Below are 25,389 nucleotides of genomic sequence, written 5' to 3'. Positions count from 1 at the left end.
TTGGCGCGGCCTCTAGGTGGCGCGAGTGGGTTTGCAGCGTGGGGACGCCTCTCCGTCCGACTGTTTGTAAACTCTCACACACTAGACTAGGAACAGTCAAGAGAAAGTTCCCGGGAGCCCTTCAGAGTAGAAAGTTAGCGGGGCTGGCGGCAGGGGTGTGCCTGGTCGCTGTCACCGGCTGGCTCCGGGATTGTGGAGCACCTGCTTCTGAGAGGACGCGGAGGACGCCTGTGAAACCTGCCCGCCATCCCTTACTGCTTCCCTTCTCCGTAGACCCATCCTCTGCGGCGAGAAGCTGACTTCACTCAGGCACCAGGTAAGCCTGGTCCTTCACTTTTGGTTTTCCGTATTCTTCGACTGTGGACAAAACCAAGGTGTCCTTGGCTAGGAAGAATCCCGGATCCCAGGTACATTTTTGAAATGCATGTCATTTTTGGGTTGTGTTTGGACAAGCGTTACTGATTACTGTGTGCTACAAGTTCGCAGACCTGAGGTTGTTCCTTTGTTGTGAAAACATCAGAAATCCCATTCTGCTGTTGAGTGCACTTTAGTTAGAGCGCCAGATTGTGTGTTGCACACTGTAGTATTTGTGCTACCAAAACAACACGTGCTGCCGTCCGGGGAGAAGAACGGTATTTCTCCCGCTTGCTCAGGAGACTGGCTCACAGAAGAACGCAAGCGGCATCTGAGACCCTGCCTGTCCCCAGGGAAGTCTCAATGTCCTAAGAGACCAGTCAGGCAGGGGTTCTAATCAAGTCTGAGACCTAATATCATAGTCCTGTGTTGTCAGAAGAGAGGGAAGGAGTGTGTCGGCAGGTCTTTGTGATACTGGAGGTTTTTATTTCTAGCCAAAGTTTCTCTCAGGGTTCTGAGGCACCTGGGGTGGATGGACCTCATGCACAGGGTAGGGCTTCATTTTCCAGATTTTGCATGAAAGCAAAGGCAGGGCAAAATGTGTGCTCTCAGGGCAGATGGGACAGCAGGTAAGGTCACTGCTAGAGTCTGCAGCTATGTTGCTCTGGAGTCATCACAGGGGATAGCTAAGAGTGGTGACAAGAGCGGAAGCCCTGGTCAGTCAGGGTGCTGAACAGTCAGTAGGACACATGCCCACTTCAGGACTGAAATTAAAGCATGGAGAGAGGAGGTGGAGTGTGGCAGGGTTGACTTCTCCACTTCTTCAGTGGGCCATACCCTGCTGTTTTAAAGTGACATTTGGGGACATTTTCAAACCCAGAGCAAAACTGAGGTTTGTTCAAAGTATCCAAGATGCAAAAGGGCATAAAGGATGGGAAAAGGAGATGGTCACTTAAAACCTTTATAAAGATACGTTTTGAGAGAGTGACTTAGGGAGACTTAACATTAGGAAATGTCCCGGGTGTGTGTTGTGCCTCTTGATATTTGTTCCTCTCTGTCCGTTTGTGATGGCATTGTTGGAGGGTAGTCCTAGAAGGTCACATTCTTTGGCAGGAAAAACTAAACAGAATTTTGCTGAAGTAATATGCCTACTCTCAGTTCAGTTGGTTGGGATTTGTTGTTGTTTTGTTTAGTTTTTGCTGAAGAGATGTATAAAGGGTCCCACCCAGATTCTTTAAGATACTGCATAAGGGACTGGCATTCAGCAGGAGTTGTACTTCAGTTTTGAATTTGTATCCTTTCTCTGGCTGGTGAAACACACTTGTTTCTGGATGCTGATCAGCAGCAGAGGCAGCCACTGTTCTCCAGAGTAGGAAAGGGTGACAACTGATAGACTGTAGGGTGCCGTGGTGCCCAGTCATGAAGCTCTGCAGGTTACATGAATTGGGGGAGGGGGACTAATAACACTTTCTATTCTCTGCGAGTCTTTTGAGAGCGAGTGTGCTTGTGAAGATCCGTCAGCTCTCTCCTGTCAGATCTCTCCTGTCCTCGCACCCAGCTCAGTGCTGCCACTGTGAGGCTGCCCCACATGTGCCCCCTGTCTGCAGGGTGCAAACCCAGGTTGATTCTTTTAACTCTGGAGCATCTCCTAAAGGAAAGGTCCCTTCAGTCCCAAGGGGTTACACAGAAGCCAGGCAGCTCACATTCCTTCTGGGACTATGGCAGTGTGCTTTGTGGTTTCTAAAGAATGGAATTTATTCTCAAGGAAAGGCCCAGGAACCCAGCTTCAAAGACTCAAGCAAATCTGAAATTCAAACACAGGAGCTGTAAACAGGATGGCATTTTGGCAGCCAGCCTCACTGCTTAAATGGCTCAGCCCTAGGCTGGCTTGGTTTTCCCTGGCCTGCCCAGCAGCTTGGTGCATAACCCTTAGCAGCTCTACTCTGGCCTCTCTTCCCTCAATTATCCTAGATGGCACCTGCCTGTTTGCTCCTTTGATGCTGTTTTGGGTTTTGCATTAGCTAATTCCACTCACCAATAGCATCATTAATTAACCCACATTAAACTCACTGAGCAATTAGGAAACAAAAGCTCCAGCCTTCACCTCCATCATCCACCTTCCAGGCAGTCCTTAAATTTGAACATTTTAGGCAAGACTCTTATTTGATCTACAGGATCATTATTCCCTTTCTGATGAAGCAAAGAGCTCTGGGGAGATGGCTTGAGTGGATAACTCACTTACTGCACAAGCACAGAGACCAGAATTTGGATCCTCAGAGCCCAAACACCTGCTGAAGTGGAGGCAGGGAAATCTCTTCGGCAATAGCTAGACTAGTTAAGTGATGAGCTCTGGATTCAGCAAGGAGATGGGGCTCTAGTAATAGAGAACGGCTGAGGAAAACGCCAGGATGTCAGCCTCTGGCCTTCACAGACACACAGACCTGTGAGCCCTCATTCATTTAAAGCATTTGTATGCATGTTCTCCCTGTTTTCCACAGATTCGAGGCTCAAAGAAGTTCTCTGACTGTCTAAAGCCACACAGCCACATGAGGACACTCATGGCTGTGTTGGGTTGAGCACAGGCATCATGCTGACATGTAACTTGTAGCTGGGGCTTGAGTTGGGGCTGGAACTTGGCCTGTGCATGTGAGGAGACAAGCAATGTCAACCACCAATGCTAGAGTGAGCAACACAACTCTCAGCTTCATACATTTTTAGTTGCCATGGTAATGACAACCCCAGTCAAACAATTCCTCACTTCCTGCCCTTATCACATGGGGGCCAAGATGAACTATTGTGACAAAGACATGGACACTGGAGAAATAGTGGAGAATTTGGAACTTTTAATAGTTTAAGAAAAAAATTGTCACAAATAGGCAAATGCAGATTGTTTTGTCTTATATGATCAATAACTAAGAAATTTTCAAAATGGATTGGGGTTCAGGCAACCCAATTCATTGGCTTCTTTTGATACAAATGAATGAGACTTCACTGTATTTAACATTTAACTTTCAATACCAGTACTTGACCTGGGGTGTCATAAAGTCTTACTCAGAGTACTTATGTCTGTACAATCAAAGGAGGGAGGCAGCTTTGTCCTAGGGTTTGGCAGGTTAGTCATTCATCCAATGTGTGTTTGGAGGTTGTCTTAGTTAGGGTTTCTGTTACTGTGAAGAGAACAGTATGGCCATAGTTACCATGGCCAACAGTTACCATGGCCATAGTAACTCTTATTAAAGAAAACATTTAATTGGGGCTGGCTTACAGTTCAGAGGTTTAGTCCATTATCATCATGGTGGGAAGCATGGTGGCATGCAGGCAGACCTGGTGCTGGAGAGGAAGCTGAGAGTTCTCCATCCAGATTCACATGCAGCAGGGAGAGACTGAACCATTAGGCCCAGCTTGAGCTTCTGCGTCATTTATATCGAAGTTATCCTAATCACACATGGGACAAGGTAGACTTCTCACACATCCACACAACCTAAGATACTGAGAAAACCAGTCCCAGCTGTCAAAGATCTCCTTTTCATGGACAGAGCATCTGTTCAGTATGGCTAGCTCAGTTCTCATAGTGTGAGACAGCCTGACTCCCCAGGTGGAACATGAAATCACTGAAGATGTTCATCCTTGGTGGCTCTGAAAGTGCCTTTAGCATACGACTAGCCAAGAAGCCTTTCTTCTCCACTCTTAACATATGAAGTAACAAGCCTGGTGGAGCAAAATGCACCTGTGTTGATAATCTCCAGCCACATACTCAGCAAGCTTTGTATCCAGCCAGTAAGCCAAACTGCTCCACAGAAGGAACCTTGAACAGTGAATCATAGACAGCACATTAGCAGTGCCTGTAAGAGCACCACACCAGGACATGGGAGCCACACTGAGCTAAAGATCAGGAGATAGTTCAGTTAGTAGAGCACTTTCTCTTTTTAAAAATTTATTTATTTATTCACTTTACATCCCCATCATAGCCACCTCCTTCCTTTCCTCCTGGTTCCACCCTCTCTACCTTTTCCCCCATCTCCCCTTCCTTATTCCTCAGAAAAGGAGAGCTCCCCCTAACCAGCCCACTTCAGCTCATTAAGTTGAATCAGGACTGAGCACATTCTCTTCCCCTGTGGCTTGATAAGGCAGCTCCACCATGGAGAAGTGATTAAAAGCAGGCAATAGGAGAGGGAGAGGATAGATGGACCTGGAGGTGACAGGAGCTTCACAAAAAGACCAACATAGCCAACTAACCAGGGTCCAGAGGGGCTTGTGGAGACCATGCATGGACTGGGCCTAGGTAGAATGCTTTCTTAACCTGCTCTCTGCCAGAGGCTCAGTCCTCAGCACCATGTCAAACATGATTTGGTGATATGTGCTACAGTCAAGCATGTGGAAGATAGAGGAAGATGGGTCAGAAGTGCCATGGCACCCTTGCTTACATACTGAGTTCAAGGTCAGCCTGTACTACAAGAGACAGGGGTTGGGGGAATTGCTGTTAACAGATACTATTTGATATCTAGATACAAGCTGCTAAAAGACATGACAAATTCTGAAATAAATCTCCTGAAAATAACAGAATTTTGCCAATCACCTAAATCCTGGCATAAAATACTTTGTTAAAAGACACACAGACTAGATAATAAATGGAAAATGAGGTGTCCCGATTTTGGTGGCAATCAGACCATTACCAAATCTCTTCTCTTAAAAGCTCCATGTTGAGATGGCTATTTGGCAATTCTATTTCTAGTTTTGTGTGAAGCCACCAGACTACCCATAGTGGCTCTACTACTGGTTCAGTCATGTGGCCTAAAAGCAGAAGCAGGCACTATTGGGGGAAAGGATGGAAACACAGAACATGTGTGTATAGAAGGGTATACATTACTTTTTATTCCAACTTAAAAATAACTTTAACTGGGTGATGGTGGCACATGTCTTTAAGGCCAGCACTTGGAAGGCAGAGGCAAACAGATCTCTGTCTGGTATACAGAGCAAGTTCTAGGACAGTTAGGGCTATACAGAGGTATGGAAAAACCAATGACGGTGATGACTTTAAAGAAATACTGTAAATCTCTGTCATGTTATAAAGGCTGGCTGTTACTCAAGCTCCATAGTCTCACATGTTCTGATAGTAAAAGGTTAAAGGCATTTGAGCTGGGAACAAGCATGATGAATGTGAAGCTCACCGGTGCTGTTGCAAGACTTAACAAAACATAGACAACATGAAGACACAGAAGTGATGCTCCACAGGCCTGACCACTTTCTAAATGGGATTTCCAAAGATTTTAAATCATTCAGAAATTGAACTGATGGCCAGAAAAATAAGTCAAAATTAAGAAATATCAAGTAAAACATGGATTTGAAGAAATAGAAGCAGGGTTTATGAAGCAGGTATGGTGGCACACACCTGTAATCTCAACACTGAAGAGGCAGAGGCAGGCTGATCTCTTAACTCAAAGCTGCCTGGTCCACATAGTGAGACTCTGTCAAAACAATAACAAAAAGAAGTCTATGGGAAGATCATGGCTGATATGGGAGAGACCTAGAGCAGGCACCATGAGGACCATAACAGGCTCTGCAGAGGACAGGGAAAGAGGAGCCGTGCCATTCAGAAGGAGCATCTAGAACCTGTGTGTCAACGTGTGATCCATGCCTGACCTTTTCAAAGATCATACTCTCCTATGGATTGACTCAAAAGAGATATCAAAAAGAAAATGTTCTTCTGCACTTTGAAATAAAAGATGTGTTGTACAAATTGTTTTTAAGATGTTGTCCTTTAAAAGAGCCCACTTGCTGCTTCTAAAGCCTCCCACCCATCATGGAGGGAAGTAAGAGTACACGCTAGGCTGGTCACTCCCTCCTCTGCAGACAGCCTTTCCCCGGAAGGGTCCTAGCATACACTGGTGTTGTCACTTACATGCCTTCCTTGGCAGAGAGCCTGGCTCTCCAGAAGCATGGCCAAGGACTCGGGACACCAACAGCTCACCCCTGGCCTCGCTGTGCCTCGATGGCATTCCGGCTGCTGATGGGTTTACTCTGAGGAAATAAACTTTCCAGTAAGTATAGGTTTCCATTCAGGGAAAATCCTTTCGAGTTTTAGCTCATTCTTACAGAACTTTGGAGAGGGTCCTTCCTGAAAAGTGAATGCATGCAAAGTACATGCCTATTGCTCCCCAGCATCTCGGTCACCTCCTGGAGTCACTGAACAATTACTCCCCATTTTATAGGCAGAAGAGAGGGCAAAGAAGCTTCACTCAGTTGAGAGACTCTTGGTTCAAGTCAGCTCTGAGAACCTCACTTTCAGGACACCTCACTTTCTCCAGAATGCCTGCCAGTTAGTTTCCAATTTGAGGTTTCCACATGAAAACCATTATCCAAACAGACCACCCACAGCATGCTGCTTTAACTTCTGCACTTGGCGTGTGAGGAAACGGTGCTTTAGAATATTACCCTGATGCTATCACAGTTGTTGCTTTTGAAGGCAAATATTTAATTTGTGAAGATTGCAAAACTAGGAACAGTAGAATGTTGGGCTCCTCCTTGTGTTTACAGAATAAGCAGAATCTAGACAGTGACAAAGGCACTTCCCTGTGAGGACCAGCTCATGATCTTCATCAACTACCAAACCAAGCAAAGGAGGGGCCCATGGAGACACAGGCTCAGTTGCCAAATGTTCTTGCACCCAAGAAGGATCTTAGGGTCTCCCAGCCTACCTAGGTTCTCATCAAAATGGTCTCAGGATGTGGGGTCAGGATTGGGGGTTTGGGTGAGTTTAGGTGGACATCTTTCCTGTTCACCTTGGTGGCCTAGAGATGACAACAGTCCCAAGTTTTCCTGGGGGACTGAGGTGACTGTGTCTGCCAAAGAACAATGAGCTCCAATTTTGCTCAAAATTTGTTGAAAACTACATGAAATAAAAGACTTATTTCCACTTTTTATGGAAGTGATAGGATTCACAGACTAACAAAAATGAAAGTTCGTGGGAAGAAAGTTCGTGGGAGCAACATTGGCTATGTGGCCCCGTGTGTGATTGATGTGTGGAAATCCGTCTGCAGGCCTCTGCTCCTTGCCTGTTCTCACACCCTGTTACACCAAAAAGGAAGACTCCTAGCAGTGAGGCAACTTGCCCAAGAACTCTCTCCCGGAAAGGGGAGGCATCTTCACCTAGGGACACAGACTTCAGCTTGTATATTGTTCCGCTGAAAGCCAGTGCTGGGGTCTGGGGTCCTACAGCTGGCTGAAGCTGAGCCTTGTTCCATAACTACTTGGCTGTGAGGAAATTTTGTCCTTACCCAGGTGTGTACAGTGCTGGGTACCACTGAGCTCCCAGGATGCAACAGGAGCCACTCTATGGTTGCCCAAGTCTGCATGAGTGTTGTTCAGAGCTAGAGGATGCAGCTCACAAAAGTGCCCCCAAGGCAGAGAGCAGACTCAGGTGGCCATGTTCTCAAACACAAGTGTCAGAACCACACCTGGCTGTGATGACCCAGGACTGCACTAGCCTCAGCATCTGTCTAAAGTCAGGCTGGGGATGTCCTGTTACAGTTGGTATGGCCTCAGGTGGCACACTGCTTGGGCAGCGATATCAGAGGCAGGTCCCTAAGAGAGGATGCCAAGGGCAGATTTAGTAAGATTAGGTGGGTGTATTAGTCAGGTTCTGTTACAATATCAAGTGTCAGAGATACTTTATGAAAAGGAAAGGTGTATTTAGCTCACAGCTTTAAAGGTCCTCAGCCATGCAGAAGAATGAGTTTTGTTCTCTATCAGGGAGGCAGCACACCAAGCTGGATCTGCCTCACCTGCCAGAGGGAAAGGGGAAGAGATCCAGGTCCCACAGTGCTTTCAAAGGCACATCATAGTGACCTGAAGACCACCCACTTAGCCCACTTCCTAAGTGTTTTACCATCTCTCAATTATGCCAAGCTGGGAGTTGTGGGGGGAGGGTATAACAGGGCTACACTCTAGAAGAAGGCACACCTCTTAACAAGATAGAACATGCTTCCTGTCCTCCAAGACCACACATACACTGAGGCTGACTTTAAGAGTCAAAGGGCTCAGCAGCTATGTGCTGTGGCTTCTCCATGGTCAAATCTACCTGAGATGTCTGCCTCCTCTCTCCTGCAGAGCTCTTACATGAGCAGATCTGGCCCTCCCTAGGATCCTCTCCATATAGAATGTTCTGGACTCAGTGAATGCAAACAGGAAGAGGTCACAATGTACTGAGGTGAAGGAACAGTGGGCTCCTGAAGTCAGCGAGAACACTAGACCAAGCTGCCCCTGTCATCCATGTACTGTGGAAGCTCACAGAGCACGCCGTTAGGTTTGGCGTGTGTGTTGTCACTGATGCTCACAGCAAGCTGGGGAGCATCATGTACCCTACTGGCCTTCAGATGAAAAGCTAGGAGAACTCCAGTCACAGCCACACTGCCTGAACCCTGCCCCTCAATGGTCTGGCTAGATGTCCTCCAATCCCTACTGCCTTACAGCAGGCCCCCAACCCAGGAGTTACTGTTCCCACTTTCCCTAAACCACAGCATGCTATAGGGCATCCTCTCTCTCTCCTCTCTCCCTGTGGTGTGTGTGTGTGTTTATGGGTGAGTATATATGTTTTTCTAGAGATCATGCATGTAGCTTGGGACAAGGTATAAACTAGACTGACGAAGTGGAAGGGGAAAGGCAGCTGTAGGTAAGTCCAGCCAGCAAGGACGTTACATTGGAGGTTAGAGCTCCATTAAACAGAAAAGGCCAGTCCAGCTCTGCTGTCCCTATCTGGGTACCACCTTTGCCGCTTTGTGTCTCTCCTCTAAGGGCAATACAGATTCCCCCTCTTGCCTCTAGCAGAAAAGAGTTGTTTGCTAGCTGCAGGTCAGACCCTCAGAGTAAGCTGGAGGAGGCTTGCTCTGATGGTTCTGCATCTGTGAACTTTAGTGCATCTTTTCCACCCAGTGAACTTTTTTTTTTCCAGATAGGGTTTGTCTATGTAGCTTTGGCTTTGTAGACCAGGCTGGCCTCATTCTCAAGGCAATCTGCCTGCCCCTGCCTCCCTGAGTGCTGGGATTAAAGCCGGGCACAGTGGCGCACACCTTTAACACAGTGAGACTCGCCCAGTCTTGGGCAAAATCTGGTCTCCTATGGCTTCAAACTCATTTTCTCAGACCAGACTTCAATGCAGCTCAGATTCCAAACAGTTAGTTCTAATGCATTCACAACTTCAGCAGATTGCTAAAAACCATTGCTCAAAACAAAGAATTCTGTCGTGCTGTTGGCCTCAACGTTTACTGGGAGGATGTTCAAACCCCTTAAAAACCTTGGGAGCCCCTCACGTCAGAAATCTATTGTGAGGCTTTCATTGGCTGCTGACAAGGTCCTGGTTTTTTTTTTTCTGAGGAAGCCAAATTGATGTGATGCCTTCACTTCATCCAGAAGTTAGCGCTGTGCCAGGCAGTCTGCACCTCACCTGTGTCACCTCCGCCCATATGCAGCACAGGTGACTGTCACAAAGGATCGGATCAATGTTCCCATTAAAGCAGAGGCTGGAAGAGTCAACTTTTGTCTTGGTTTATTTGCAGAGACTGTGCAAAGTGTAAACATTAGGAGCCCCTCCACAGTATAAGGGTTGCTGGGCTTCCCGGCAGGTGTCCAGGTCACCCCAGTGGAATTCATGGGTGAGGGTGGCCAACACCATGAGTTCACTCTTGATTACTTGCCCATCACAGACAGAAACCTCCACAAACACACAGGATATGTACATGCCACACAGCCTGCGTGGAATTGCCCATTTCCCAAAGCCACCATTCAGCACTTGGAACGATTTTCCAGGGCTGTAACTGGGCTCCTGGGACAAGTGGATAATTCTGGGGGTAATCATGGTATGGAGCAGAGAAAACATAAGCCAATCCCAGACCATCTTGTTATGACATTGGTCTCCCAAAATAAATACATATCAACAATAGCCTAGCATAATGGTACACAACTATAATCCTAATACTTAAGAGCCTGAAGCAGGAGGATTGCTGGAAATTTAAAGGCCAGCCTGAACTACAGAGTGGGATCCTGTCGCAAAAAAATAATTAAGAAAACAATTCAAGCAACAAAATATATAATGTGGTGTTGGACCTAGAATTTACTATAACTGTCCATTGTTTTCCTGATATAAACGAATGAATGAATGAATGAATGAATGAATGAAGATAAAGCCATGCTTCAGAAGAATTCAAAGTGGGTAGACTGTCTGTCTTCAGGAGGGAAGACATCATCTCTGCCCTTAAGTGTGGGTACACTGTAGAGTGTCCCCAAAGCGTGCAGTGTGGAGGTGGGTCCTAGCTGGGAGTCACAGTGAACACCAGCTATAAAAACGACTCTTGACTATGCACCTTGGACAGGATGTGAGATTTGTCTCTGCGCTCTGCTTCTCCCCTCCTCCCCCCAAAAAACAAATTTATAAGCCCATCCAATAGAGAAAAAGTTCCCATTTTGGGAAATTCTATTAATAGCACTGCTTCCTAAGTGGTCATGACATCAAACACAAGGGAAGTCTGAGAAATTGTCAGTCACCGTGAATTTGTGCATTCTGGTGTCTTGGGTGGGGTTCTGGAGCAGAAGGAGACTAGCAGTGAACAGTGAGGAAATTCGGGTAAAGGGTGGTCCGTAGTTAGCATCAAGGCGTCAGTGTCGGTTCCTAAGTGAGTTGGACCACACGGTACTGTATGAACTTAACACATGTGAGAACTCTGGCTGAGATCTGCACGAATCTATAAATCTAAAATTTCCTTAAGTAAATGGTTTAGTAGGAGTTCCCTAGCTAGGACTCCTCCCTGCTCTCTGTGCTTTCTACCAGCCCCTCCCATCCACCCCCTTCAGTACTCCCTCCAGACAGCTGTGATCTTCCTCTCTGGTCCAGGATGGCATCCTGAAAAAGCCATAAAGTCAGCCCGCCCTGGGTTGCCAGGCCCACTCCTCAGATATCATCTGCCAAACTTGCTCTTGTTGGCCCAATCACTTTCTATCTCTTTAAACACTAAATAGACTTCTAAAGACCTTGCTTCTGAGGCCCTTTCCAAGCTTCTGAGCTCCCAGACCCAGTCCCATGCCTCAGCTCATTCCCAGGGCTTTGGCTGCTTCCGATGCTGGAATGGGAATGAGTGGGCTTCCTTCCTTTGGCAACCATAAGCTTACCTGAGGTGTACACATACATACCATGTGTAGAAGTCACAGGTCTTGCCCCCGTGTGCTCACAGATTTCCATCTCTCCCCCAACCTGCTGTCCCCAAGTTCTAAGCATAGGAGACTAACCTACTGTCTAAACCAGATAGGCAGGCCCCTTCTGGCTTCCAGTTGTATTCGGCTGATAGGAGGTGTCTGTGGGAGACCTAGAATGGCAGCCAGCAGGAACTTACTCTTTACCTCTTCCTCTAATGCTTGACCCCACTCCAGAATTCAGATCTACGTTTCCCCTGCTCCTCCACCATCCCTGCCTCCACGTGTTCAATGCTGGAAGTAACTCCGGTGCATCATCACTTGCTACCCTTGGGCCTTGGGCCTAGCTGCGCTTGCCCAGGTGGTACTCAGGGCACGTGGTATAAGGACAACACTAAGGGAGCCAACAGAACTGCTGCCTGGATGGTATCAAGGAGGATGGGTCACAGCCTCTGGATCCTGACTCTTCTCCAGAGCTCCTGCAAGCCTCAGAAAGGCCAGAGCCTGGAGGCAGTCCAGAGAGAAGGAAGAGCTTGGCTCTAGCATCAGCATGGCCTAGTCAAGCCCTCCTCCTTGCAGAGGCTAGTGCCTCTGTTTGTAAACTAGGACTCTAGCTTTCTTGGTGAAAGAATTAAAGTAGCGTTAGTAAAGGGCACCACAGTTCCTGGCACAGAATCCTGTTTGGGAAATGGGTGCACATGAACTCAAGTTCTGTAGAGGGAGGGTGCTGAGCCTTTTGGAATAGGGGATGCTTGGATCTACTGCTCTTGCTTTTACAGGGCAAGCACCTGAGCTGCAAGCACTATGTACAACTAACCACGAGTCCCACAAAACATCGTGACTTATATAAACTCAAACGCTGGTGTGATGTCCAAAAGAGCCTGGTGTTAAAGGGTCTTTGAGAGTCCTGATGACACATTCTTCTTATCAGGACAAAGAACCTGTGGCTCCAGACATAGCTGGATGTGGACTCTCCATCACACTGTTCCCCAAAAGGATATTCTTCATTCAGTGCCCAGGGAAGCCCAGCACCAGGGAAGAAGGCGTGGGAAGTTCTGGGAACTGTACTTCCCCAGTGGCACCTAAGTTCAGACCTAGAATAACCTGGGACATTCAGTTGAGGCTGCTGAGGCTAGTGGACCCTAAATTTCTAGGGCTGGGCTCAGCACCTCCCTCCTACCCCTGACAGCCTCTGGAAGGAATTGCCAGCATCTATGGCCCATTTCTATGCAATGTTCTATGCAATGCATCCAGAGTTCCATTATTTTCTGGGCCATTGTTTGGTGACTAACATATCAGGCAAAGATGGTTTGTTTTATGTCCAAATTAGCCAGATAAATTCTCACTGCAGTGCAGTCACAGCCAAGACAAGCAGGGTGGGGAAAAACCAGTAACCTTGGCTGGTCACTGGTCTTGCCAATGCTTGGTAGCAGGCAGGACGTCATACCCCAGCCTAAGATTGCACATACTTCTGAGCCTACTCTGCCCCTGAGCTCTCACATTGGCAGGGATAGAGAGGGCAGTGGCTGGAATGTTGGCCCAAAAGCCAGCCAGAAGGACTGATTGGATGTTTATGGGGCAGAGAGAAAAGTGGGGACCACAGCATGGCTGTCTGGCTGTGAGCAGGGACCCTCACCGTGTCAACGCCTATCTATGTTTTTATCCATAGTCACTGCCTGGTTAAATCATTAATTTCTCCAGCACTGGGGCCAGAATGCTGGCTGAAGTTCTGTAGCTTGGAAGTGGGTGCCTTGTGGATATGTCTCCCATGGAGTGTAGCTGAAATGACAGAGGACTAGAAAGTGTCTTAGTCATGTGTGGTGGTGAGAAATGATCCTAAAATGTAGCAGCTTAGGGCAGCACTGTGACTTTCTCACAGGCCTTTGAGGGCCAGGAGCTGCAAGTGACTGGATGGCGGGTGTGATGCAGGGTTCTCCTGAGGTTGCACCTGCGTCTATAGCTGCAGACTGAGCCGGAGTTAAAGATCCATAGCCAGAAAGGTACAGTCACATGCTCATAACTGGTTGGACACCGTCTGTGGGTACGGGCTACCCAAGTGTCCTACCACATGGATGCTGAGCCATGGGATGGGGAGAGCTAGCTAAAAGCCATGACACCTTCTGTGGCCACTGAGTTGCACATGGTCCCTCCCACTCTCTCTCCTGTTCATTAGAACATGTCACTAGAATCCAGAGGCAGAAGTTAGGCTCCACCTTTTTGAAGGTGGAGTATATTAAATCATAATGCCTTGTTTCTCCCCAGCTGGCCCTTGACTTCTGTGTTTCATTGAACAAATGCTTGGAAACTGAGGCCTCAGTCTCTTCTTTTATAAAACGAGAGCACTGTTCAGGTTGATAAAGCCTCTGTGTCAGCACTCAGACCCTACAATTCAGTCAATGGCTGCATTTGCTTATTAAACACCTACTCAGTTCTTGCTTTGTGTCTAACTCTTTTCTTACCTGAGGCTCCTTTAAAAATACGGACTTTCCCCTAAACCCAAAGAAATTCAGTTTTAATTGGTCCAAGGTAGATGTGCTAGATTTATGTCACCATAAGCTGGCGATATCTGAGAGGAGGGAGCCTCAATTGAGAAAATGCCTCCATAAGATATGGCTGTAGGGCATTTTCTTAATTAGTATTGATGGGGAGCGCCCAGCCCATTGTAGGTGATGCAATCCCTGGGCTGGTAGTTCTTCTTTTCTATAAGAAAGCAGGCTGAGCAAGTCAGGGGAAGCAAGCCAGTAAGCAGCACCCTCCATGGCCTCTGCATCAGTTCCTGCCTCTAGGTCCTGCCCTGTTTGAGTTCCTGTCCTGACTTCCTTTTATGCAGAACAATAATATGGAAGTGTGTGCCAAATAAACCCTTTTCTCCCCAACTTTCTTTTAGCCATAGTGTTTCATCCCAGGAATAGACACCCTAACTAAGACAACTGATAATAAACTCGTCCTCCCACCTTGACATAACTCCCTCCAAGCTGCTGCAGGTGAACCGGCAGCCTCACCTTCCAGCGTGAATGTGCTCACAGATAAACCTGAACTCTTAGTACAGTGCAGATGTTGGTACTGCAAGGGTAGGAAAATCTGAAATTTACGTTTCTGAATGTCTGACTTGATGTGATGCTTCTAAGAGGACAGTTTGAAGAGTGAGTTTTTAAAGTCCGACCAAGAGGTGCAGAAATATAAAGGTAAATCACACCCTCTAGGAACAAAACCACTGAGGAGTGAGGGAGACCCTGAAACCTCACGCGGCCTGGCTCTGACAGTTGGCCCCTTAGCATCAAACACTCCTCCATCCCCGGAGTAGGAGCTGCGGAGAGCCCAGCTCAGCTCTGTCTCCAACTCTTTCACAGGTTAGTTTACTGAACAGGGAAAGAAAAAAGAGATTATCAAATCTATAGTTGTCATTTCTTTGGGGCTATACTCTAGCTCCAGGGTGAGATATGGATTGTTTAACAAGCTTGCTTCATGGATCCCACAACAAATTAAGGCTCTTTCCAGACTTGTTTTTGTAATGTGAAATTCTAGGCTTGCAGAAATCCTTTTAAAAAATTTCATGAAAGCTACAATTAAACCATAGTCCTACTTTTCCTCTGCATGCTTTGGATGTTTTTGTCTTGTGTTCCCCTCTGTCCCCCAGGTTGCTATTGTAAATAGTCATAGAACCCTGGAACTTGATGCCTACGCCCTCTGTGCTCACTCTAAAAAGTGGTTTGAAAAATAAAGAACACCTATATTATACAGCTAACATCTGCTTATTTGTGAATGTATACCATGACTGTCTTTCTGTTTCTAGGTTACCTCACTCAGGATGATCTCTTCTAGTTCCATCCATTTGCCTGCAAATTTCATGATTTCCTTGTTCTTAATAGCTGAGTAGTATTCCATTGTGTAAATGCACCACAGTTTCTGTATCTGTTAATCCTTTGAGGGACATCTAGGTTGTTTCCAGATTATAAATATATAAATATATCTATTATAAATAAAGCTGCTATGAACATAGTGAGCAAATGTCCTTATTGAATGGTGAGGCATCTTTTGTATATATACCTAGGAGTAGTACACCTGGATCTTGAGGTAGTGCTATTCCCAATTTTCTGAGAAAGTGCCAGATTGATTTCCATAGTAATTGTACAAGTTGGCACTCCCACCAGCAATGGAGGAGGGTTCCCCTTTTTCCACATATCTCCAACATGTGCTGTCACTAAGGGTTTTTTTTTTTTTTTAATCTTGGCCATTCTGATAGATGTAAGATGGAATCTCAGAATTGTTTTGATTTGCATTTCCCTGATGACTAAAGAGGTTGAGCATTTTTTTAAGTGTTTCTCTGCCATTCTATATCCCTCTGTTGAGATTTCTCTGCTTAGCTCTGTACTCCATTTTTAATTGGATTATTTGGTTTGTTGGTGTTTAATTTCTTGAGTTCTTTATATATTCTGGGTATTAGTCTTCTGTCGGATATAGGGTTGGTGAAGGTCTTTGCCCAGTCTATAGATTGTCATTTTGTTCTGCTGACAGTGTCCTTTGCTTTACAGAAGCTTTTCAGTTTCATCAAGTCCCATTTATTAGTTGTAGATCTTAGAGCCCTGAGCTGTTGGTATTCTGTTCAAGAAATTGTCTCCTGTGCCAATGAGTTCAAGGTTCTTCCCCACTTTTTCTTCCAACAGATATAGTGTGCCTGGTTTTATGTTGAGATCTTTGATCCACATAGACTTTAATTTTGTGCAGGGTGATAGATATGGGTCTATTGCATTTTTCTACATGTGGACTTCCAGTTAGATCAGCACCATTTGTTTAAGATGCTATCTTTTTTCCATTGTATGGTTTTGACAGCCATCTACAGACCTAAAGAAGCTAAACACTAAGGAGGACCCTAGGCAGAATGTTTAAATCTCATTCTGAATGGCAAACAGGATAGACACCTGAAATGGTGGAAGAGAGGAAACAGGATGGGAGTCTACTATAGAGGGTCCTCTGAAAGGATTCACCCAACAGGGGATCAAAGCAGATCCTGAAGCTCAGGGCCAAACTTTGTGTAGAGAACAGGGAGTCTTATGGATGAAGAGAGGGATGGGATTAGAGGGACATGGAGAGGACAGGATCCCTACAAGGAGACCAACAAACCCCAAAGTTCTGAGCCCAGGGAGTTCTGCAGAGACTGATGTGAACAGAGGACCATGCATGGGGAGGAACTAGACCCCTTGCTCTGATGTGGCCGATTGGCAGCTCAGTCTCCATATGGATCTCTGAGTGAGGGAATCAGGGGCTGCCTCTATCACAAACTCAGTTGACTGCTCTCTGATCACTCACCCCTGATGCTGTAGCCTTGCCAGACCACAGAGGAAGAGGATCCAAGCAGTCCTGATGAGACTTAACAAGCTATGGGCAGATGGCAAGAGTGGAGAATTCTCCTTTCAGTGGACTAGTGGAAAGGGATGAGGAGAAGAGAGAGGGAGGGTGGGATGGGGGAGCTGAGGGAGGGGGCTTCAATCAGGATATATAATGAATAAATTGTGAAGAAAGAAAAAGAAAAAATGTTTAAAAAGAAATATAAAGAACTCAGCTGAAGTGTAATCACACCATTCCCTAGCACTCCCTGAGTTGTAGCACAACCGGTGCTTGTGCACACCAACACCCTCATGCATACTCACACCCTCCTGGTTCCTCACGAGTGGCCTGTGTGTAGCTTTCTGGTATCTGGCTTCATTAACATGTGGCAAATGCCCAAAGTGGGGGGTCCTAACTGCCCTGAATCGAGGGAGATACAGCCATGGTCATCAAATTTCATAGCAGAAGATACAACCAAGTGAAATGAACACTTTTCAAATGAGGGCTGAGAAACACAGAGCTGACCAAACACGCCTGAGGAGCAAGGATGAGGGCTGCCAGGGAGGAAGAGGCAGAAGAGACAGCTGACAGCTAGCATGGGCTCTGTCCTGCCTGAGGGCTCTGGGAAGCCATCATAGTTGTCTTCTTATGTTGTCCAGTACAGTTTTTAAGAAACTAAAGCCAGTAGTCATATGTGAAGTGTGTGTGCTTGGACACTGGACGAGGGAGCCTGTAAGGTGGTCATGCGAATCCAGGAGCGCCGAACATTTCAAGAGGATGCTGCCTAGAGGCCTACAGGGCAATGACATTAAAACAGTCTTTGATGTCTTTTTTACAAAACCAAAATCTGAATGCTAATATAATCCCATAGTGACTGGACTTTGGCCAAACAAATAGTAAAACCAAGGCATGCACTCACCCAGAGGTTTGATCATCTCCGGCAGACGTAGGTCCCAAGAAAACCAGTTTTTCTCCAGGTGGCTTGTATACAAGTTCTGGTGGGTTTTTCTGTTAGCTTGGATTGGGGTTCAGAGACTTCTTATTCTTTGATAATTTCATACATTTGTACAATGAAACATGACCATAGTCCACCCTCTATCTCTACAGTTTTCTCTGCATCCTCACCCCCTCCACTGGTAGCTTTTATTTCTTCAGTACCAAGCTTTAGCTCTGGTGACCCCAAGTGAAAGCTACATTCTGTTCACACAGTACTATGGAAAACAGCAACGTACCTCTTCCCTCACAGCCATAGAAGGAGCTGCTCACCCCAAGCCTTGCTTCCCCCACTGAGGGTGTCTGCTAGACAATCCTGCTTCAACTCTCACTAAGCCACAGGGTCTTCCTGAGCTCTGGGACAGCCCAGAAATCCCTGGGGGGCTTCAAAGGACAGTCATCCTGCACCAGCACCAGCTTCCAACCCTAGTTTGCAAAACTTCAACAAAAGAAAGGATTTGTAATTATGAATAAGTACTATGGTTCATTTCCTCTCATCCTCATGCTTTTCTCTGCTTATTTGTATACTCTTACAATGCACATCAGATAATATAGGCTGTCAGAGAGATAGAATGTGTAGTCCAAACAAATTTTTTGAGACAGGGTTTCTCTGTATAGCCCTGGCTGCCCTAGACTCTCTTTGCAAACCGTGCTGGCCTCGAATTCACATTGATCCACCTGCCTCTTCTGAGTGCTGGGATTAAAGGCATGTGCCACCACACCCGGCTTGGTCCAAGCGATTTTTAAGGTCCATTTTTATTATTTTTAATTATGTTGTGCACTTGTGTCTGTGTGGGGTGTGTGCACATGAGTGCAAGTGCCCTACAGCAGAGGCTGTAGGAGTTGGATTTCTCCCCTCCCCCAGCTGGACTTATGATGCACCTGCTGTGGGTGCTGGGAGTCAAAGTCTAGTTGTTGTGTTTTCAACCAGTGAGCCATCTCTCCAGCCCCCAGTGAATTTTTGTGTGCGCTGCTAGAGATGCATAATGCAAAAAAAAGGAAAGCGGGAAGGATAGAGGGAAAGAGAGGAGGAAAAAGATAAAAACAAAAAAGTAGAAGGCTTGGAGATGTGTGCTCCAAGCCATTTCATCTCAAGTTTTACTGTGCCTTTGAGCCACCTGAGAACTTAACTTAAGGCAGATATGGACCTGACCAGATTCTGCACTCCTTCTAGGCTCCCAGCTGGAGCACCTTGCACACCACAAAGTTTCCCCAACAGTGAGAGTAAAGTCAATGCTATCCTCGGGTTGCTGCTGTTAAATGCAAGGGTGACAGTCAAACAAAGGAGTCCCTCGCCATGCCAGGCAGGCACTACCATGGTACTGTACTGAGGGGCTCTGGAGACAGTCCTGGGTGCCCTGACAGTGAGCACTTGATAGCACTTTCGCTCTCCACTCTGTTGCTTCCCTGGAGACAGCAGGAGTCCCTTGCTCTGAGCAGCTCTGCTCCTGGATTGGCAGGCTGGGGCGGGACTCCCAGTCTCCCCCAAAGCTAGAGTTGGCAGGTTACTTAGACTTTCTAATCTCTAGGTTTTTCTGTCTTTTGTCTCTGGGAAGTCACTGTTCTCAATAACGTTACATGAAGAGACGTTTATCTTGCTGGTTCTTACCTTCCTTTTTAAAAAAAATTCCACCTGTGAAACCATCAAGCAAACAGAAACACACTAGTCCATCCTGTCTACCCCTCCCCCCAGTAGATTGTGTTATTGGGAGCTCTGGAGGGGAGGGGAGTGAACAATTGGCTGTGAAGTAAGACTGTGAAGTAAGCAATTAAATGATCATGAAACCCTTACCAAGTTTTTCTACAAAGATGCACTCTCTCCTACACAGATAACCTCATCTGGGCAGAAAAATCAGGAAGTCACACAGAAAAATCAGGTGCACGCTGTGCCGTTGTGAATGTCCTGATAATAAAACAGGATGAAAGAGAAGAGAGGAGCAGAGCAACACCGACTTGAAAGACCCGCAGAGCAGCAGCCTCCCCATCCTCAGCCCCTTTGCTCGGCCTGCAGGCCCTCAAACCATCTTTTCCCCAGTACGCTCACAGCAGCCTCAGGGAAAACACGAACCATTGAAGTAAAAGAAAATTCTAGCCTTTGATATTTTCTCTCCCTCTCTCCTGTTTGTCTCTGAAATATAAACCCACAGTGGTTATCACAGACGCTTGATCTCAGAAAGCACAAGATTGGCTGGCCTTCTAGGGCAAATCCTTTTTTTTTTTTTTTCTCCCCCTTTGCTTTGATTTCTTGTTTGTGGAACTGTTCTCTTATTGTTCTGTTGAGCTGCGGACCGTGGTCCAAATGCACTCAGGGCCCTCTCCCAGGGTAGGTCCCCCATCCCAGCTACCATGGAACCCTCAGAGAGGTAAGGAAGCAACCTTTATCATGGAGCCCACAGAGCTCCTGAAAACCAAAGGCACCAGGAGGGTTCCCTATCATTTGCATAAGCTCATCATCCTGTAATCCCATTATCCCTGGTGTTCAGAACAAAGATGCTTCCATCCTTGCAGGCTTTCAGTGGCACCTCCTGGAGAGGGTACACTGCATGACTGAGACCCACAATCCAGGCCATGACCCACTGAACTGCACTGTGACCCTAGGACACTCATGTTAAAGGGAGTTTCTTTGTTCCAGGAGGGGCCATCCTGAAAAGGCTCAGGCTGTGAACTCCAGGATCCAACTCTAGATCCCTGTTAGATCTAGACTGTTGGAGGCAAAGTGAAAACAAAAGAAAGGCAAGGGGCTCCCAGAGCAGAAATGTTCTTTAATCAGAACAACTGAAAAGCTGAAGTCTCTCCAGGGTATGGAGACTGTGGGCATGTGGGGAGGAGGTCCGACATTTTTCTAGGATAAAAAGAATGAACTTTAGAGATGGAAGATTCCATCTGCAGGTTAGTTCTCCAGCAGTCTCCAAGTGGTAGATACCAGTGGGTTTAGTATGTAGATCTTCTTACCAGAAGTTTCCATGGGTGTTATCAGTCAAGCCAACCCTCCTGCACAGAGCTTCTCAGTCCACCCGAGGCTTTAGGCAATTAACCCTTCACTCCTTGCTCTGTGCTCTGTGTTCAACCAAAGACCTTGAGTGACACTAGTAAATATTAAAATCATCACTTAACCTCCAAGCATTCATTGTAGATTATCTGACTTAAAGTTACAGTTGTTTCTCAAATTACAGTGAGGTTATGTCCTGATAAACCTTCTTAGCCAAAAGTATCCAGTCAAAAACTGCACTGAATAGAGGCTGGAGATGTGGCTCAGCAGTTCGGAACACATACTCCTAACACCCACACTGAGCGGCTCACAGCCACCTCTCTGCACTTCTAGAGGAACCCATGCCTGTCACTATGGCACTCACACACACATGGCTGCAGCAGCTCCACACATTTGGCATAATACACATACACACAAAACTAAAAAATAAGCCTTAGAAAATACATTAATTGCATTTACCCTCCACACAGCCGTGCTGATCAGATCAGTTGTGCACTTGGAACTGGCTAGAAGCCAAGCTCCCTGCCATGCCCATGCACAGCACCAAATTCAAATTCAAGGTCTGAAGTAGTTGCCACTGAATGCGCATCTCAAACCATCCCAAGTCAAGGAGGATTCTTAGTGTTAAAAGTAAACAAACAAACAACAACAACAACAAAAACAACAGAACTTAGCTAGTTAATAAAATGCTATGTGAACAAATCTTTGAATTTTTTAAATTTAATTCGTGGCAGGACAAGGATGGAAGAGGGAAATAAAGATGAGAGAATTGCTTCAAAGTTAACCTGATCAAAACACCTGAATGTGCTAATAGCTTTCTTATCAGAAGTTCTTCAGGGCCAGAATCTGCAGGAGATCCAAGGATACGATGATGTCAAATGTTTTCATGGTGCATATTAAGAGCCCCCGTTGGAAGGTAGAAGATGTCACTCAAAGATAAGGAAATTGGACCTGAATTTTATAACTAAATTTAATTAGCACTGATTTGAGGTTGGGAATACCTGGTTTTTCCAGTTTGGAGGAAATGCATCTTTGCCTGAAGGGTTGGTTCTAGAAGGGAAACCATGGGCAAATGAACCTGAAGCAGGGGAGGGGTCTCTGGGCATGAAAGTTCTCCATCTTGGGTTTCCTCTGTGATGTGATAAAACCTCTGCTTCCTTCTTTCCCCCTGCCAAATGCCACACCTCCTCAGCATCAAATGCCACTCTAGCACCCGTGCAGGCCACACACCTCCCAACCAAGGCAGTGCCCGGATAGAAATGGAAAAAGCACAAAGTGTTCAAAGTTAAGGGGAAAGACCCACAGTCTTCAGGAGGAAAAATCTTCAACAGAGTGAAACTCTCCTAAGCATTTCCATGTTGGTAATTTTTTTCTCTTAGTGGATTTGAAGACAGTGAAATGTATACTATCATTAAAAGAGACACCTGGGACCACTCTTCATCCACATACCTGCATGCATATTTTCTGACTTGGAAAAATGTTTTAAGTAGGGTTAATATTAAAGTATGCTTTTAGGAAGTCCTGAGAATATGGGTGGATAGTAGTTTTGGAGATAAAGCTTTAGATTGTTGAAATTTTTATTTTTCAATGTTAAGCTGAACTCTGCAGGACCTAACTAAATTAAAGTGAATGAATTAATCTAAATGAATTGCTAGTGTACAGTTTTATTTTTGTCATGATGCATGGCTTGTTGAATTTCCCCAAAAGATTTTGTCAGAAGCACCCTAAGTAGGCAACTTATCAGTAGGAACTCAGGAAGTTCCAGGTCTCCAAGGGTCAGCTTCTTCCTGGATCCAACTGAGAGCAGGCTTACCAAGACAACTAGATATTTTCAGTTAGAGCTCTTGGAGGGGTGCATCTGGAAGTCTGCCTTCTGAGGTAGCCCCAAGCCACTATGCCTGCTTGCATACACTTAGTTAATCTTCACACACGAAGAAGTCAGTGTCTCAAGCACGCTAGCCAGAGTGCAAACAGTTTTCAGCCACAACCCTAATATGTCTCAACTACTGGTTGAGGAAAACCATTCAGGAAACCATTGGCCTAGGCTGGAGTTGGGCTGAGGCTGTGCTGGGCCTGAGGCTATGGATGGGGCTGGGGAGAGGCATGTGCTGGTGTTGAGCTGAGGCAGGGGCTGTGTGTGTAGTGAACATGGGACTGGGCTGGGCTGAGCTGAAGTAGAGCTGGGGCTTACGATGCACACTGGGGCTGAGGATGACATGAGACTGAGCTAAGATGAGGATTGGCTGCGCTTGGCCAGGGCTAGGGCTCAGCTCAGCTGAATGGGCTCAGTTTACCTCCCTGTCCACTGTAGGTTTGGGCTTCTTCACTGTCCATCTCCTATTCATAATATCAAAGAGGAGGGATTCTTTCTCCTTTGTAGGTTTTAGATCACAGGGTTGGGTTCTACCTCAGAGTCACCCCAACTGGTCATAGCATACTGTGGGAGCCCCAGGGTCATTATGTGCTGAATGAGGTGCTCATTCCTCTGCATCACACATTTTATGAAATCAAGTCCTTGACCTGTCATGTAGAGACTGCTCAGTATGTTGGGAACATTGATGTTCTTGTGGGATTGTATGGTATGGTGCTACTACACTGAGACTTTATATGCGAACCCAGTAGCAACCTGGGTGAAACTGACAGGGGACACCGCAGTAACATGCATAGCTATGCATACAAGCATAGCTACCATGACCACAGACTAAACACTTACCTTTAAAAAAGCCTTCTTACAATTTTTATAATTTAACTTTTACCAACAAAGGATCTCTGAAAGCAAACAGAAGTTATTTTTCCCATGGCTTCTGTGAACTTTGCTAAATCTGTAGCTTATTCATTATGCTTTTGCTCACAAATGAAATCTTACATTTGCCATTCTGATAAGATTGGATAATGTAAAATTTTATAACATGCTTCACAGTACTGCAGTATGTTATTTTTGACTTGTTTGCATGGCCAAATGATCGAAGTTGTGAGAATCAGGGTCTTGCAACCTCTTGAGTACTCTGATGAGGGGCATGCAGGGGACAGCGAGCAGCCTTCCTTGGTACATGGGCCTTTGCTACCTGTGGTTGGTTGTCACTCTGAAGTCCCTGTGAGGACCAGCATAGGCACCACGTCTCCTCGCCTTGCTGGGAAGCTCTTTCATTAGCTTACAACACATGTGTTGTCCCTAGATCTCTTGTTTGTAGATTTTTAACAAAACCATGGAAGGGGGAAGATCTTTAGATTTGTGATTTTAACCCAACATCACTCTGCCAAGCACAGCCTGATTCTGTATGTGGCCATAAAATTTGTATGTGCTGTATATAGGCAAACATGAGAATGCCATTCTGGCAAATGGTGGCTTTGGGGTGGGGCCATATTTCCTCACTGGTAGCTGGATGAATTTAGACAATTATCTTAATCCACAGTTTCCTTTTGTTTGCAGTTTGAGGGTTTGCCAAATCCAATCCTCAGTTAGGTGCCCAGTTGCCCTCAATCCTGGTGGGGACATCAGTGTGACAGGTTTGTCAACAGGCACCTGACACATGTGCCCTCACTGAAGGACATTCAGATCCCTAGGGCACCCTGATTAGTGTACCATGACCTCCAGTGAGTGGGTCAAGACTAGCATTTTTTTTAATAGCCTAGTGTTGTAACATGGGATAGAATGGAGACAGACTCTCATGGAATAAGCATTGGTTCAGAGACCCTTACATTTCCTTCAGCTGCATGTCTCCATGTGTGATGTATAGTTCTGGTTGCTATGGCAGCAGATATGTTCAATTGTCAGTGTTGGGGCAGACACAGCTTCTTCTTGTTGGTCAGTACTGCCAGCAAGCTACTGAATGCCCTCTACATACTTTATGTAGCAAGCATTCCCTGTGGGAAAGGCTGGCCAAATATGGGGCATCTGGAACCAGTTCCTGGGGTTACTCCTAGTCAGGGCAGGGAGTAGGCATGGTACTGGAGAAGAAGTAGTTGAGACATCCAGACCAGCAAGCAGAGAGACAGAGAAACAGAGAGAAACAGAGAGACAGAGACAGAGAGACAGAGGCCTGGCATGCCCTTTTGAAACCTCACAGTCCACCCTGTGGCACACTTTTGCCAACAAAGCCACACCTCCTAATCCTTCTAATCTTATGAAGGATTTACACTCCCTGATTTATTCATCCAAATATATGAGCCTAAGGGGGGGCATCCTTATTCAAATTACCACACACCCCTATACAGGCTCTCTTGGCCAGAGGCCTCAAAGTATGGAGCTGCCACTGCTCCTAAGCCCTGTGACTGCCATAGGAACCAGGCCCTTTTGAAATCTGTAAACCTACATAATCTTGGCATAGGTTTTGAATACAACAAATAAACAAAGCAGGGAGAGAAGCAGTGTTGTGTTCATGGAGGGTCTAGGGGGTCCCAAATTGCCTGATAATAAAGAATCTATCATGCCTTGCCTTCAGGCACCTGGCTGTCAGTGTCTCCTACTTCACACACTGACAAGCTCAGATCATTCCTGTGAGTCTCACAGTCTTAGAAAATAAATCTGACTGCTAGTTCAACTCTTTACC

General features: G+C 46.1%; 1 protein-coding gene across 1 annotated transcript in view; it reads left to right on the top strand.

The window, feature by feature from the left end:
* The first annotated feature begins 274 nt into the window (after window positions 1-274).
* Window positions 275-25,389, top strand: part of Edar (ectodysplasin A receptor) — a 72,526-nt gene continuing 47,411 nt past the window's right edge. Inside the window, exon 1 of the mRNA XM_055614313.1 lies at window positions 275-316. The gene's annotated coding sequence lies outside the window, so the exon portion shown is untranslated. The remainder of the gene's footprint in view (window positions 317-25,389) is intronic.

Source organism: Psammomys obesus, unplaced genomic scaffold (assembly GCF_907164565.1).
Source record: "Psammomys obesus unplaced genomic scaffold, mPsaObe1.curated_primary_1811, whole genome shotgun sequence".
Taxonomy (NCBI): domain Eukaryota; kingdom Metazoa; phylum Chordata; class Mammalia; order Rodentia; family Muridae; genus Psammomys; species Psammomys obesus.
Note: the sequence above shows the minus strand (reverse complement) of the source record. Positions and strands in the feature narration are given on the sequence as shown.